Source organism: Colossoma macropomum, unplaced genomic scaffold, assembly GCF_904425465.1.
Source record: "Colossoma macropomum unplaced genomic scaffold, Colossoma_macropomum, whole genome shotgun sequence".
In the NCBI taxonomy this organism is placed as follows: Eukaryota; Metazoa; Chordata; class Actinopteri; order Characiformes; family Serrasalmidae; genus Colossoma; species Colossoma macropomum.
The window spans coordinates 27,639,838-27,656,615 of NW_023494785.1; the positions used below are offsets into that span (position 1 = coordinate 27,639,838).

At 39.2% G+C, this 16,778-nt stretch overlaps 1 protein-coding gene across 1 annotated transcript in view; it reads left to right on the top strand.

The window, feature by feature from the left end:
- The first annotated feature begins 10,872 nt into the window (after positions 1-10,872).
- Positions 10,873-16,778, top strand: part of LOC118820991 (microtubule-associated protein 4) — a 98,486-nt gene continuing 92,580 nt past the window's right edge. Inside the window, 1 exon segment of the mRNA XM_036589375.1 lies at positions 10,873-10,981. The gene's annotated coding sequence lies outside the window, so the exon portion shown is untranslated.

Below are 16,778 nucleotides of genomic sequence, written 5' to 3' on the forward strand. Positions count from 1 at the left end.
GGGGAGGAGGAACAGCAGATAGGGGGCAGAGTCCCCTGCTCTGATTCTCTCTCACTTTCTCAGTCACTCTCTCTCTCTCTCTTTTTCTTTCTTGCACATCTCATGGGGGTCTCTTCCCTCTGTTCCCGTTTTTGCACTGAGAAAGGGATGTGAATGGAGAGACGAGACAGGACACACACGCATATGGCAGACCTTGCGCTAGAGAAGGACTGTTGCTGAAACCCTACAGGACTTAAAAAGACATCATAAACCACTGAGTTCACCATGAGGGTGTTCCAGAATGCCCTCAAGAGGCAGGTGAAACGTTACCAAACTGATGTTAAAATGGACACGAGGAGCAGTGAGGGCGAGGAGGGGTGCCGAACAATGCCCACTCTCTTTGGCTTTTGTTACAAAAGCAGAATGGCCTCTCACAGGACAGGCTTCGTGTTCAGAATTGTCCCTTTACTGCTGTTATCCAGTATTGGATTACCATATATGAATAATAATGGAAATAATAATATAAGTAGCCATTATGTCTTGCACTGAATTTTTTTTCAGAATCTTTATCTATATCACGTCCGCGGCGCTTCCGATACAACAAAAAAGGAAAGAAAAACAAGAAAAAAATGGTTGAACTTTTTAGTGTTAGCTGGCCTAACAGAAAAAAGAGAAAAAGACACGTTGTGTAATCTGTCTATACTGTCCTGTCATTCCACCTCACGTTCACATGATGTCTGAGGTCAAGGCGGAGCTTCAGAGCTCAACAGTGTGCTGGATTGGTTGGTTTGCATTACAGCGTGATGGGGTGTCTCTAAAGCCATGTCATTACTGAACATATCAATCTTCTGTGCACTGACACTGCATGGCTTGGTAAAGACAGAGTTAATGAACAATATGCAAAACCAAGCCAAATAAGAGCGTCCGCGTTAAAGTCTGCGTGATGTCAGCCGGTGTTCAGAGGTGTGTGCTAGTTTGAATTAGTTTTGGAATTTGGCTTTAAACAGGTCTATTTATTAGGGATGCCCTGCTTTCTCAGACATGGCCTCAGCAATACTTATCCCTACAAGCCACAACCTCACATTAATGTATTTCTCTTTGGGATGAGACTACAGAAAACGAAAACAATTATTTTACCCATATTTATCTATATCTATGTGTGTGTGTGATGCAGTGAAATGAATATAAAATGAAAATTATTTACAGCAATTGACATGCACTGGACAACACATTAAAAACTAAAATAATAAGCTTGGCAGACTCCATCAGGATGAAGATTACTGCATTGGATTCTTCAGGTAGCGGCACATTTTGCTGTGGGAACTACTGTGGTGTGTGCCAGTTCAACACTGATGAGCGTCCATATAGAGTAACACTGTCTGACAAACAAAGGCACTGTGGTGAGGGGTATGGATTTCCAGCTGATTGTATCATATTTCCCACTGGTTTGAGTTATTATTTATATTGTATATCAGTTGTGAATTGATTCTATTTTGTTGATACCAAATACTACTTTAATTTTGAAAGAGTTTATTTTCATTACTAATGGTAAGAAGCTGAAATGAAGGTTGCTGGCTACCACCAACAATTGTCCGACTGTTGTCTTATATCCTCTAGTTTATTACGATTGTGCAGGATGACAGTTGTTGGTGACAAAGTGTTGCACGTATTTGTCTGTCACAGACTTATCATTATTACTGTTATGGTTTTTATTGTCTGCTTTTAGTGATCGTCCATTCATTCATGTCCATACCTATATCATAGTGTAGTAACAGCAAAGTTGTGTATTCCTGAAGCATGCACAGTATTCATGAAGCATTTCAAACACAGGGGTTGTGATCATTTCTCACTTTGTAGGTACTGATTCTTAAAAATGAACCCTGGATTTGCATTCTCGCTCTGAGATTCTTTTTGAATACTCGTCTAAAAGGAATATTCCAGCCACATCTGTAGCATTTGGTCAGTTGCCACAGACAATAATTTTGACACATTTCCTTGCGCATTTAAAGAACAGAAAAGTAGGGGCACCTATGGTGCAGCCATCTATCTGTTCTCCTTATGATCGAGTTTAATCCCCAGTGTTGCCATAGCCATCTGTGACTGAGAGTCCGAGATAGCATAATTGGCTTCACTCTCTCTAGGTGGGTAGGATGGCCTTCTTTCTCCTTCCTCACTCAGAGAATAGGCCTGCCCCCACACCCCCCCCCCTTCAATCAGAGTGATGCTGGCCAACACAGGCATCTAATTAGAGGCAGATTAAAAAGATATAGTGGCACTTCAAGTGTTTCGGAGGAAGCGCATTAGACTTCACCCTCCTCATCGTGTGACAGAGGAAGACCTAGTTAGCAGGTGGATTTGGACATGATTAAACTAGGTAAAAACATGTTAAATCAAAACAGTATCTGCCCATTGGCTTCTATTATAAGTATATTTGTATTTTGAGCCTTTGCTATTCTTTTCTTTTCTGTATTGAAATTGTTGTCCACGGTAAGCGGCCATGTGCTTCTGATGCAGCTGATAGAGATTAGGCGAAAGGTGTTGGAGCTGAATATGTTGAATATGTTTAATGTGGCAGGTATACCTATCATCGCTGTTGGAACAAAGCCATGTATCTCCAAGATGGTGACTTTACAAGAGAAGGAAAAAACATTCTCAACTTACAATGTAAGACAATGTAACATTCGTGCTTTTCTAAGAAGTTTTAGGCAATTTCTATTGGTCCATTCATCATGAAATTTTAGCACATTGTAAAGAGCAGCTGGCAAGTTCAAGTTATGCGAAAAAATGAAAAACGAAAAATGGAGATGTGAGGTTTTGTTCCGACAGCAACGATATGTAAAGAACAACCTAATGGAGAGCGTGCTGTGATTATGTTTTCTGACAGGCACTTTGAAGTACAACCAAAGCACCCAGTTTCTCTCCCCGACAGTGCAGTTTGAGGTGTGTGCCATGTTCGGGATGGTTTTTGAGTGTCTGATTTTGGATGGCTTTTCCAGACCGCAATGGTAGAATAAGACATTGAACAAACTTAGTTCAGATAGCTTGCTTTATTGACAAGATATGGTCGTATGCCCTTCAAATTATTATCCAGGTAGTGCAGTCACTCTATATACAACAATAGTTGCAGCAGATAAACGGAGGTTCCACCATATATAATCAGAGACGCTAATGATGCTATAATATCTTTGAACACAGTATTCAAAAATTCTGTTCATGCATTCATAATGAGAAAATGTTTATCACCATAATATCGTCATAACTTTCATATGTGTGGCAACCATTTTACCTCCCAATGCTTCTGGCCTCCTCTCGTTTGTACTCATAATACTCGTCGTCTTGTTATTTGCTGAGTGTACTGCTGTGCACTTTACAGATCCCACTCCATCCCAAGATGTAAAAAATTATACGATTTTTTTTCCCCTCACATATCTACTTCTAGTGATATCTCCAGTGGCTGTTTAGGTATGTAGATATTCTTCAGTCTTGGTTTTAATTTATTTTGGCAATGCATTTACACTGGATTGCTCTTTTTTTCCCTCTCATGTACTGTACATAAGAGAGTCTTGTAAAGGAATCGATTCTTGGCACTCATATAGCCAGCACTATGCAGAATCTGTCATTTCCTTGGCATGCTTCGAAATGCAGAAAAACTGTAGATGAAAAATATATGTATGATTTTATAAAGAAAACAAAACATGCTAAATATGTGAATAACTATGTTGTTAATATTAATAACAATAATAATAATAATAATGATTATATATTAAGACGACTTTGTGCACACTTTATTTGCATGCTGCACTGAAAAGGACAGAGGTTCAAAGGCAGCTGATCCGCTGTTGAATTTAGAATGTGTAGACAGATGCACTGTACTTCCAGGTCACTTGTGAGAGTGATTTTATGTACTTCCAGCTGATGGAAGAATGGACATTGTGAAGCTGAAAACTACTGTAACAATGCTAGCATGACAGTTTATGAAATGATAACACATTTCTGGCCCGACAGTCCTGGAGGGCATTCATACAGTCTCTCAATCCATATCAGATCACTCCAGAATGCTAAGCTACAGGTCTTGATTGTGTGATAGAATCATAACGGGGTTGACTTTATAAAATTTCAAATATTTCTTTCAATAAACCTCTTTGAAAACAATTGAAATACCAAACTGGAGTCTTTGTTTGTTTTTTCCTGGAATGTATAAGCAATTTTTTCATGCACCCATATCAGGCAAAACGTACATTTTCTCACTTTTCTAAAGAAAAATGTTGAATGTATGTTAATGATAAAGTTTCAGAACATACCAGTCACACCTCAGTCCATACAGTCATACACTCAAACTAAGCACAGTATTACATAATATCAACCAAAATAGCCTGTATTACCAGTTCTGAATCTGAGATCTTGTCTTGGTGAAATCCTCTGCTAGAAAAACACTGGATTTCCAAGTTAAACTTGATAATGCTTCAGAAGGCTTTACACCAGATGTTGCAACATTGCTGTGAGGATTTGACTGCATTCAACCACAGGAGCATTAGTGTTCAGTTCTGGATCTCCACTCCAGCTTAACCCACAGGTACTGTAGTGATGCTCCATCACTACAGAGAACACAGTTCTGCTGCTCCACAGCCCAATGATGGGGGGCTTTAGACCCCTCTAGCTGATGCTTGGTATTAGACATTATGATCTGAGGCTCATGTGCATGCGTCTCATTCTATTAACAATGCTTTTCTGTGGAGATTATACAGGCTATGTGCGTGCAACTGAACACGTGTCGGCTGAATTCATAAATTAGAATGAGTACTTTGAATACAGAGTGTATTATCGTATGAAGGATAGAGTCCTCATGCAATATCAAAGCTGATTTGGAAATCTGTGTTTCTCATTGTACACTTCTACCATTTCTGTACATTTGGCATGTCAAATATTTCATATAGTTCAAAAATGCATTAAATCAGGGAGGAGTCCTAGCACATAAAAAAAAGTAAAATAGATTTTTAGTAGTGAAGCTATTTTAAAATTGTAAAGCTTCCAATACATGTTTCTAATTATTTTAATAGATTTATAGGACATACATTGAACTTAAATTTTGAAAAAATATTTTTGGAAGTATTTCAAGCAGCAACAAAAAAAGTAAATCTTCCATTAAACCAGTACATTTCAAGTGAAATATTACAATCCTGTTTCCCTTTCACATGATTTACATATCACTGAATCCCTGCTTTTTTGGAAAAAAGGGGTTTCGGTTATTAGTGAAATATTAGTCTTAGTGCTGTGTTTATGTCTGGTTAATGCCATGTCCAATTAATATTTCAGCTCAGTTCAATCACTCAGTACTTAAGTATTTAAGTACTTTAGAACTCAGTATTTAAGTTGCATTTTTAGAACCCATTGGGGCAAACTTTACAAATTCACAGCTTAACATGGTTACATGGTCGTCTTGACTTTTTTTCATGGAAATCCATGACATGACCTACCAGGCCTAGATGAGTTGCCGAAATCATCTTTTTTTAACGTCAATAAATGTCAGTATAAGAAAAAGTACAACATGACATGAATTTCAGAACAGACACTTACTGAGCACTTGACGCCTACCTTGTATCTACACTCATTGTCCATTTTATCAGCTCCACTTTGCATATAGCTTCACTTTGTAGTTCTACAATTACAGACTTTAGTCCATCTGTTTCTCTGCATACTTTGTTAGCCCTCTTTCACCCTGTTCTTCAGTGGTCAGGACTACCACAGAGCAGGTATAATTTGGGTGGTGGATCATTCTCAGCACTGCAGTGACACTGACGTGGTGGTGGACTACAGTCTGTAATTGTAGAACTACAAAGGGCTCCTATATGGTAAGTGGAGCTGATTAAATAGACAATGAGTGTACACACAAGGAGATGTTCCTAATAAAATGCACAGTGAATGTATATCCAACTGGAAAAGATCATTGGAACAAGCAGTTTCTGGAAGTATACATTATACCTAGATATGATATCCATTCACGTCATAAGAATAAAAAATCAGCAAAAGTGGTGCTTAATGATGCAGGAATAGATTTTGGTGCCTATTACGACTGTGAATAAATCTGAATTCCTGCATAATTCAATCCTGCACTAAAACTGAGATGCGAGCAGTCATTCGGAGTGGTTTGGTGTGAAATGGTCCACTGTATAGAATCTTACTGACTCTTCGCAGAGAATTCTACAGTGGTGGTGATGGAAACCAGGAGTCAACACAACATAAATATAGCCATTTCATTTACTATCCAAAACCACCAGTGAACCCACACGTCTTCTGAATCTTTATGTGTAACATTGATGGTGGTGAAATAGTGAGAAATCTGTAAAAATAAGTTTTTGGGGGACTATTTTGCCTTAAAACAACTTGTATGTACCCACCACCCTCAATGGATTTAAAGAAAAATCTTAATGATTATAAATGTATTATAATTTATTATAATAGACCAAAACATGATCTATGAAACATGAAACTATCATCAGACAGGCATCAGGCAGTGTATTCACAGCCATTTCATGTAATAACTTTCTGTGAGGGAGCTTTAAACTGTACAGATGTCTGGTTCCTATCACCACCACTGTAAAGAATTCTGACTCAGTTTCTCTAGATCTCTCTCTTTCTAATGACTTTGTTTACATCTCAACCATTTAACTACAGAAAACTTTTGAAATCCCTTTTGAAAACCCTGTAAGCGTTCTGAGCAGTATCAAAATGAGCAGGCCGCAGGGTGGGGCCAGGAGGGACGCATTGTGTCCACCAGATGGCGACATTACACCACTGTTAGTGCTTCAAGTGAAAAACACGGTACTTTCCGGTTAATGATGGGTCGCATATACGTGTTCCGCTTGTGCTGATTTACGTTCATCCTGGAAAAACTTCAGAATATGATTCCAATTTCCAGTGTGGAAAACTGTGACTTGGTTAATGGATAATGTGCTTCTGTTCGGGCAAATGTGCGAGTCTGCGTTGACGTAACCTGAAGTGCGAGTACAGCGATGTTCAGAGCTGGGTGTGTTCACACAGCGCACTCTGAGAGAGTGACCGTTTGCTGCGTTGTGATGGTGTTAACTGCAGTTAGGAAAAGTGATAAGACAGCATCACTGAAAGCAGAATCTAAAATGTGATATTGGCATTGTGTAAAATATAAACTGTGTTTGTCCTAACAAAACCCACAATTACTAGCTTTACTGCTGGAGTAGCACTAGTGCTCAGCAAGTGTACAGTAGTTATCCTATGCTCAGTCCCGTGTATATATATATATATGTGTGTGTAAAGTGTATATAAATCCATATATATATATATATATATATATATATATATATATATATATATATATATATATATATATATATATATATGGATGTATATAACCAAAACGTTGCTCCTTTTTTCACTCATCCATAACTGTTATGCACCTTTTCCTTTTCTGTTCCTTCCCCATTCCTCCATTCTTCCAACTGCTGTTACTCTTCCATAAACAGATTTGACCCTGTTTAAGTTTGTTTAATTAATAATTAATTTATTTATATGTTTATTTTTAAAATGTGTTGAGACCTACACTAAATCAAATAGTTTGAAATTGAAAGTTTCAAAAAGATTATTTCACCCCATCTTTGCTTGTTTCTTTTGCATCTCTGTCCTCACTGATTACTGAACAATCACACATTAAACATGTCCGTTATAAAACTCTGACTGTTCCAAACCCCAGCTAACGGGAAAGTCTGCTACTCATACAGTTTGTGAGACAAAATACAGCCTAATGTACCATCTGACTTCTTAATGTTAGCTACATGGTACTATACCATCAATATGCTGGTTAACAGTGAACTTTCTCATGCTGGTTGCAGTATGTCATGAGTAGGCAACTTTAATTTCTCATCTAATCGCTAATATTGAATATAAATCAGAATATAATCAGAAGTCTCAACGCTAGTCACGAACATGCTGTTAACATACTGAAGTAATTGTGGATAGTAGTGGTTGCTAAGTGGTTATTGGAGGGTCTGGAATAGATAGATAGATAGATAGATAGATAGATAGATAGACAGACAGACAGACAGACAGACAGATAGATAGACAGACAGACAGATAGACAGATAGATAGATAGATAAATAGATAGATAGACAGACAGATAGACAGACAGACAGATAGATAGATAGACAGACAGACAGATAGACAGATAGATAGATAGAGATAGATAGATAGATAGATAGATAGATTGCCAGTGCTAGCCAGATAAGATAGTAGCTTCTAACACACTTCAGTTCGGTGGAGTGGGCAGAAATACATTTTGTGTAGGCCTGTGAAAAAGGTCAACTTAGGTCATCTTGGTAAATACAATGTCCAAACGTGTTAATGTGTCCCACGGTGTCGTTACATCAGGCTATAGGCTATTGCTAACCGCAGTATATTCCAACACTTCTGCCTTGCTAATACAAAACTGTGGCAATCAGAATACTGGATTCACATAAACACAACTAGCACTGCCACACCTTTCACCATAAAACACACGTCTGCTTATCAGAGGCATGTTTGCACAACGAAGATGGCATACCTGAGTTAAAATCAGACAGCTCAGATGTACAAAGATGATGACAAAAAAACAACAACAAAAAACTTAAAAACATAAACCTTATCATCATGGGCTAAAGAACACTGCCATGGTGGACGGACCCATGAAGATGGCATGACTGAGATAAAGTCAGACAGCTGAGATGTGCAAAGACAAGGAAAAACAACATAGCAAACTTAAAAAAAAACAAAACTCAACCTAATCAGCGCAGGCAAAAAATGTTTATGGTCCTTTTATATCTTGCATTGTGCCTTGCATTTATGGTACATTTATGTCTTAGGTAATGGAAGGCGTTTGCTTTGACATTTTCACAGAGCCCATGTCAGCTTTTGTGGTAGAAGAGCACTCTAAATACCACATTCACACAAAACAGATGATAAAAACATTTTTTTTTAATTTGCTTTTGGCTTTGGACTAAGAGAAAGTGACATACTCTATGAGATGGAATCTCACCTTTAATTGCCCACAGTTACATCTTTTAACCACAGCAGGAGCTTCAACTGCCGCACTAATAATGAACCAAAGGCAATGGGGGATAGAAACAGTTGCTGTGCAGTGACTGGAGGGCTGAGAAAAGGAAGGTGAAGCTTGGCAGAGAGCGTAATGATTTGTTTGTCCCAAATACAGTGACAGAAAAGAAAAGACTTTATAAATATTCTTTCCCTGTTTCATTGGGTAAGCCCAGGCCTACACATAGCTACGCCCTGCTCAGTTCAGAGCCTATCCCAACGGTCACCGGGCAGAAGGCAGGAAATACCCTGGACAGTTCACCAGTCCATTGCAGGGCAGACAGATAGACATATACATCCACACACACAATCACACCTAGGGGCAATTTAGCATGTCCAATTGGCCTGACTGCATGTCTTTGGACAGTGGGAGGAAACCGGAGTATCCGGAGGAAACCCACGCAGACACAGGGAGAACATGCAAACTCCACACAGAAAGGGCCCTGGTCGCCCGGCCAGGAATTGAACCTAGGCCGTTCTTGCTGTGAGGAGACAGCACTACCCACTTCGCCACTATGACGCCCGAAGCATTATACAGTGCTACATAATTCTTATAGTATTACTACCCATCTTTTGATAAGGACAATTCAATGTACTCTTTATTTTCACTTTTATTTTAATTTTTTACATCTATGATTAAAAAAAGTTTATGTTGTTTAAAATACAAGCAAAACACTCTTTACTGCTATCACAATCTTATCCAGGCCTGCTTGTATTTTAATGAGCAGGAAAGAAAAATACTTAACTACCTGTAACCTGTAGTGCCCTTTACTTAGAAGAATACACCCTTCAAAAAAGTAGTCCTTTATATAGATCCGTGACAACTCAAACACCATTTGAATGCATTTATGTTTCTTTGCAGGGTTACATAGTTCTTCTCTATGATGGAAAACGATTAAAAGAACCTTTATTTATACTATAGAACCCTTTTTGCTAGGAGCGCTGTCAGAAGAACCCCGGGAGCAAACGTGGGTAGTTTAGTCTTGTCAACGTCAGTGTACCAGAAGAAGCGACAGGCTCAGCTTCAGCGAGCTGATTTTATTTACCACTGTCTGCTTGTATTTGCTGCAGTGAAGTCTCGCCGTTTCACACCACTAAACAAGCCCGGATATTTCGTAGTGTAAACAAAGACTGCAGGCTTGTCCAGTTCGGTGAGAGCTCCTGACAGTCACTGGGGTTCAGCTGTCCCGTAAAAGGAGCTGAAGTCACTCATTGTACGTTGCGGTTGTCTGTCATGTGGAGCTCTGTGAGCTGCGGGGCTGTGGATGTGAACCAGGCCGCGTTCAGCACGTCTGTGAGCCGCATGGTGACCCGCATGGTGACCAGGCCCGCGGCGCTGAGCACAGCCAGCTGGACTCAACGAGGAAAACTGTATCAGAAGCGCACTTTTCACCTCTAGAGGTGACTGAAAATGCGACTTGTACGTCGTTGTTGCTAACTGAATATTAAAGAGTTTTCCTCTGTCTGAGTTCTCTACGGCTGATCATGAAACGTTGTACAGAAAAGTGTAATACAGTCTAACGTATCTGATGCCATTCCGCGTTTGTAAGTGGGCAGAAAAAGAAGATAAACCAGAAAAAAAAAACATTTGCATAGGCTCTTGAGCATGACGTCTTCCCAAGCACCGTTTTTTTTCACGAACAGTTTGCAACCCTGAGCTTCAATTGAACACGGCCAGCACTCAGATAGGCGTTACCACCTGTCAAACTCACTCTACTCTCTATTTCGATTGGACGACACAGCTGTCAGCTGGATTCCGAGTGCTTAGATTGGATGACTCTGTCAGAGGGGGCGGGGCTAGGAGTTGGGTCGGTAAGGAGGCGCTGTTGTAGCGGAGGGCGGATCATCGCTGGGCTAACGACACTACAGGCGCCCGAGAAAGTGTCAAAAAACAGTGCAAAAACGGTGAGTTTAGACAAATTATACTGAGCCAGTAAACGAGAGAAGTTCACAGACGTTGTATGGTGCGTCAGATAAGGTTTGGTGGCGAACTGCTGTTTAATTTGTGATGTTGACTTTGGATGGGACGCTGAAGTAGTGGAGAGTTAGCGTTAGCGGGCGAGCTAACGGGAGCTGGTTCAGGTCTCAATGAGCCAGAGAGTGACACGGCCCAGAAGATATGGCTGTCCGTGAAGTTATGCAAGACTGTGATTTTTTTTATAGTGCCGTTCAAACAGGACAATAACACGGCCACAGCCCTCTTGTGAAGTATACTATCTGCTCAGTTGTGAATGGGTTGCTACACTTTTTGAAGGGTCTCTGTTCCCTGCTTGTGTTTAGCTTAGTAAAAGTTTAGTAAAGTTAAGGCCAGCTAGCTGGCCGGGCTCAGCATGGTAAAGTGGTGTAGCAGAAGGGATCTAGGTGGGTCTCTGCAAGCACAGCAAACTCTCAGTGGCTTGGTAAAGGAGTGTCTGGCTGTTTTTCGCCACTCGCCATGTGTTGTTGGGAGCTGTGGCTTCTTCTTCATACATGTTCTCTTACAGCTCTCGTTCCTGTCTCTGAGTGTCAGATTGTGCGCTTGTCCATATTGCCAGTAACCTTCTAAAACACAGATGTTAGTTAACCATGGACCCAGGGACATAGATTGGGTCTTACATCAGACCAATCTCTTCGCTGCCAGCAGGATTACAGATCAGTGCTGTCAGGCTCTAACCTCTGAGCCTGGTTATGTGGGAGTATTAAGGGAGAAATGTAGAAATGTATGTTTTGGTGGGTTACTGGCTGTGATGTTTTGTAATGTATCATTTGGGGGGAAATGTTAGGGGATGAGATCACAAACTTGTGCTCGTTTCATTCACAGTGTTTAAATTGTTTGCTTTTAATATGCAGTGATAACTATAGCAGCAGGCAAGCAGCAGCTGAAACTGTTAACCACAGTTATTGCAACATTCAGGAATACAGCCAAAAATCCAGAGCCCAAAGTGCAGGGAGCAAATGAATTGAGCAATTTCATCAAGGTATGAAGTGAATGGAGTATTTTTAGAAGAGTATTGTAACATTGTCTCAATGGAAATGAGACCCCAACCTCTTATTTTTTGGTTGTTTATATTTCGGTATCATTTTCTAATGTGATTACAAATAGGCCTGCTATTGGGACACGTATTACTAGTGTCAGATTAAAGTGGAATTTGTTTTGTTGGTGCCCACTCTTTCTTTTTTATGTCATTTTAAGTTAAATGAATAAAATCAGACAGTTTACTTTTTGATTTTTATATTCTTTAAGAAAGTGCACATTCTTCTTCTTCTTCTTCTTATTATTATTATTATTATTACTGGATTTTACTGATAAAGAATACAGAGCATTCAAGATATTTGTTTTAATGTATTTTGTAATGTGTTATGTACAGGTAGCCTATGTGATTGTTTAGGTTTATGGGGTCTCCAGCAGTACCATAGTATTTTTTCCCCCCATAGCAGTGTAAGTACAGTGTAATGTATCACAGGCAGTGATGCAGCTCTGTACCCTAAAAGTTTAGATGTTTGTTTCTCAATGGAAACCAGCCATCTTGATTGGGAAAGCTTATTTTAAAAGTTTACTTTATGTTTAGGTCTGTTGTTAGTTTTACTGTTCTTCCTGGCGCACTTTGGTCATTACTTCATAGTAAATTATGAAGCCAAACCATTTTTTAAACGACGGAAAGGAAAGACAGCATGTGCCAATGAATGCTTTGGGGAATAACCATCTAAATCAATGAGGAAGACTGATGACCGAAGACCTTAATTTAGATCAATAAATGAAGGTCATACTGGTAGATGCAGAGATTTTTGTCTCTCTAGACCAGCAGTCGATAAACCAGTTTATTGACATTGAGGAACAATTTAAGTGTGTAGACAATATGCATCCACTTTCTCTTTGTCATTTAATCTGATCACTGTCCAATCTTAATGTGATTTTATCTGTCTGCCATTCCTGGTGGTGACTCTGTCATTATGGCCCGTGTAGGATAACATGTCGTAAGCTGAAGAGCATTAGGAAATACGATTTAGACTTATCTTTAAAAACTCTAAAAGCACTCCCGTTATTAGGAAACTATTTACACAGTAGTGGAGTATAGACAATAGAGACAGTGCACGAAGCTGTATGTCTTTAGCTTATTTTTTATCAAGAAGTGCAATATTTTAATAAAAGTGTAAATATTAAAATAAATAAACAAGTGTACTTTACTGAACATCGTTATGATCAATTATAATTAATTCTCTAGTTCCAGAATTGATGCAGCTGAATCACTACCTTCAGAGACCTGTTTAACAAATCATGTTCAATCCTAGACAAGGTTCCTGACTAAGTTTACGCTTCACAAAACCTAACAAACACGGACGCGGTCAACTTGTTTTACCACAGTGGTTAACAACTTTCTCTATTGACACAGGTTTAGATACTCAGGCTGTGATTAATCCTCATGCTTGTGTGCATAAAAGTGTGGTAATTGTGTGAAACGTGAAGAGTTGAGTTGTGAAAGTAAAGCGCTTGTAATGGCAAAGCAGTGCTATCACCACTGCTTATTAGAGTAATAACTGCTTTATATTCTCAATTTATTTGATTTATTTCCTTCTCTGATAAGCAGTGATTTCCACGTTAAAAAAAAATTGACCCGAGAAGAACCAGAAGGATCCACCCCTGTCAGAAAGCTGTCACTGATTGGTCAGAAGCTTATGTCTGATTGGTCCAAGGTACAGGTACTTTTCCAAACTTAACCTGTCCTGGAACAGGTTAGGTGTGCGGCATAAGTTGCCATGGTGATGTAGCATGGTAAAATTCACTGTTCTAAGACAGAAAATCCTGAGATAGATCAAAATAAGCGTAAAGTTAGCTGACTAAGCAACGTGTCCTGCTTCGTGCCCTTAGGTCACCTCTAGTGGTTTAGCTTTGTTGTCCTGGAAAATAGCACTTTAGGTCTGGGTGGGTGTAGAAGTGGGTAACGTGAAGATATTTTATCGTTATCGTGATTTAATGTTATTGTACTAAACAGTTGTTTACAGTATGTTTATTATTGCATACCATGGATATCCACTCGTCCATTCTTCGAGAACACTGGACAGCTTCAGTAGTCTTGTTTAATTGGATTTAGTGCAGTGCAGTTTGTGAAATAAAAAACATTGTACCTATTTTAGTCTGGCGCTACTAGTGCATTGTGTTGGTGTATCGTGTATCGTGAAGATGTGCTTAAGAGTCGTGATATGACGTTTTTGCCACATCACTCACCCCAGGTGTATGTTTACATACCTCAACCTTCTTACTTCATTCACACTGGGGAAAAGATCTTGGTAAAGTGAGCAGAGCAGGGGAAGCATATGACTGAGAAACACTCATAGAGGAGCATCAGTACAGTATTAAGGGAGGGAGAGTGAGAGAGAGAGACAGAGGTGAGGGGGATGGGGATGCTGCTGTAGTTTGCCTGCTCAGATTGCTGACTCACGGTGAAGCCACCTCCCTCGGGCTACAGGACCACCAAACAGCAGGGTCACACTGACTCACTGCCTGTTTGTAATTAATAGGATCGATTACCTACATTGCACATACACAGCCCCTGTCCTGATCTAATGAGCATTTGTGCAGAAAGCAGCTCATTATATCCAGAACCTTTTTCACACAAAATGACAGGATGACGTAAGTGAATAGGAACGCCTTTGATGCTGCTTCCAAATTTCATGACTTCATGAGCCAAACCTTAGTCTTGTTGGTTATACGTTGGTGAACGATGACTAATCATATCACAGAGACCATGCACTTTTTATGACCAAATTGTATTTACTTTCTAAATATGTTTCGTTAATTATATTTATACCTCATTTTATGAGGAGCTCTGTGTAATTAGATGAGCTCTCCATAATTTAGTGAGCACTGGCATTTCAGACAAATGTCAAGGTGTTATAACCATCCAGAGAAAGGTGAAAAGAACAAATGTGTTATACAGTGACATTTATTTTCATTATAAGTCAACGTCCAATCTTCTACACAGTTGGGCCGGTGTGGCTTCAGGTTTTTGTTCCAGTCGAGCAGGAGCTGACCCGATTCTCCATCTTTGTTGGGATGACAACCTGCAGCCACACAGGCCCTTTGTGGATAAGATTGGACATTGTTATCAGTTTTCAAGTCAGTTACTGATGACAGTCCGTCTCTCAATTTTTGTGCAGAAATTTTCAAATGGCCAACTGACAAACACACGTAAAGGTGTACCCGACATTTGTATTACATGAATGATTATTCAGATTAGGTCTTTATTGCATTTTATTGAGGTAGGTTAATGGAGCACTCTGGCCAAAATTGAACATTTAACTAGAAATCCAGCAATGTGAGAACTGTGGGCTGATGCTAATAGCTGATATTTTTCATATACATTTCTGCTGATGACAATACTGATGCGGATATATAAGATATAATATAGAAATTGCGATTAGATTACATTAATTACCATTATGGAGAAATGCTAATTCAAAATGCAGAAAAGCAAACAAAACAGATATTTTAGCACAGTAGCCCTGCGTCACCTAAAAGTTTAGCTTTTCTCAACTACAGTAAATACATCATCAAATGTCACTTTAAAATATCTGTCAAATTGAAACGTCTGTTCCATACTGATATTTTTAAGCGAATATCTGATGATGCTGATATTATTCTGGTCTCATCATGCTCATGCATCCCTAGATTTAACCATCGCTACATTTGTTGTAACCATGCCTACTCCCCTCTGCTGCGGTGCTGCAGTACATTTCCTGGCGAGATTAAACCAGGCAATCACTAGGAAAGCCCCCTTCTGATGGTGTATCTTGAAAGTGGAAGTAAATTTTAAAAGACTACAAGTGCTTGGACATGGGACATGTTTGAAGCTGTTCTCAGTAGCTGGCTGAAATTTCTTTTTTCAAATTAAAACGTTTGACCAATTGTGGGTAATGCTGTATAACTAATGTTAGCTGGCATCACAGATGTGTTTATTAGCCTCTAGATCAGTGGCAAGCAGGACTTGTTGAAAGTAATTTATCAGAATGTCCATACAACAGCAGGGACATCTGAGAATGGCCAGTGAACCTGCAGGACAGACAACACAGCTCTATCACCAATATGAATACATGGAATATGTTGTGTGGCCTAAAAGTGGCATTTTGAGTGCATTTTATTTAGGCCAGTGTTTTTTTTATTTCAGTGAGTACATTATACCTAAAAGCAATATGCTTGTCAGAGCGTAACTGTAAGTTAATTAGATATAGGATAAGTGATATTACATCTGTTATTGTAAGCATATTCAAACTATTAACTTAAATAGAATGTAGGCCTGTGTCAACAACAAAAAACAAATAAACAGACTTTGTGCTTTCACTTCCATTGCAGTGTTTTTCTAGTTAATGGAGAGAGACCACAAAAAGGGTTTTTTTCAGTAAGTCATTAATAAATAATAAGTAATAAAAAAGAATGACTGTGTTGTATATCTTTTGGGTCTCTTTCAGGTACTTACATTTTCAGGTACTTACATTTTAATGTGCTGCTAGGGTCCCCTTTGTTGCCATGGCAGCTTGAGGAGGATGGGGAGTTGGAATATCAATAATAGATTTGCTCATATAATGCGATGGAGGGCAAAGCAGGAAGCAGTATTTTTTTTAGTAACCTTGGCGTACCAAATGCTAAAATATTGAGGATGTGTGGTATATCCATCTCACACTTCTGTGTTTTTTATCATCGTCATTAAAAAAAATAGTCAACTAGTCA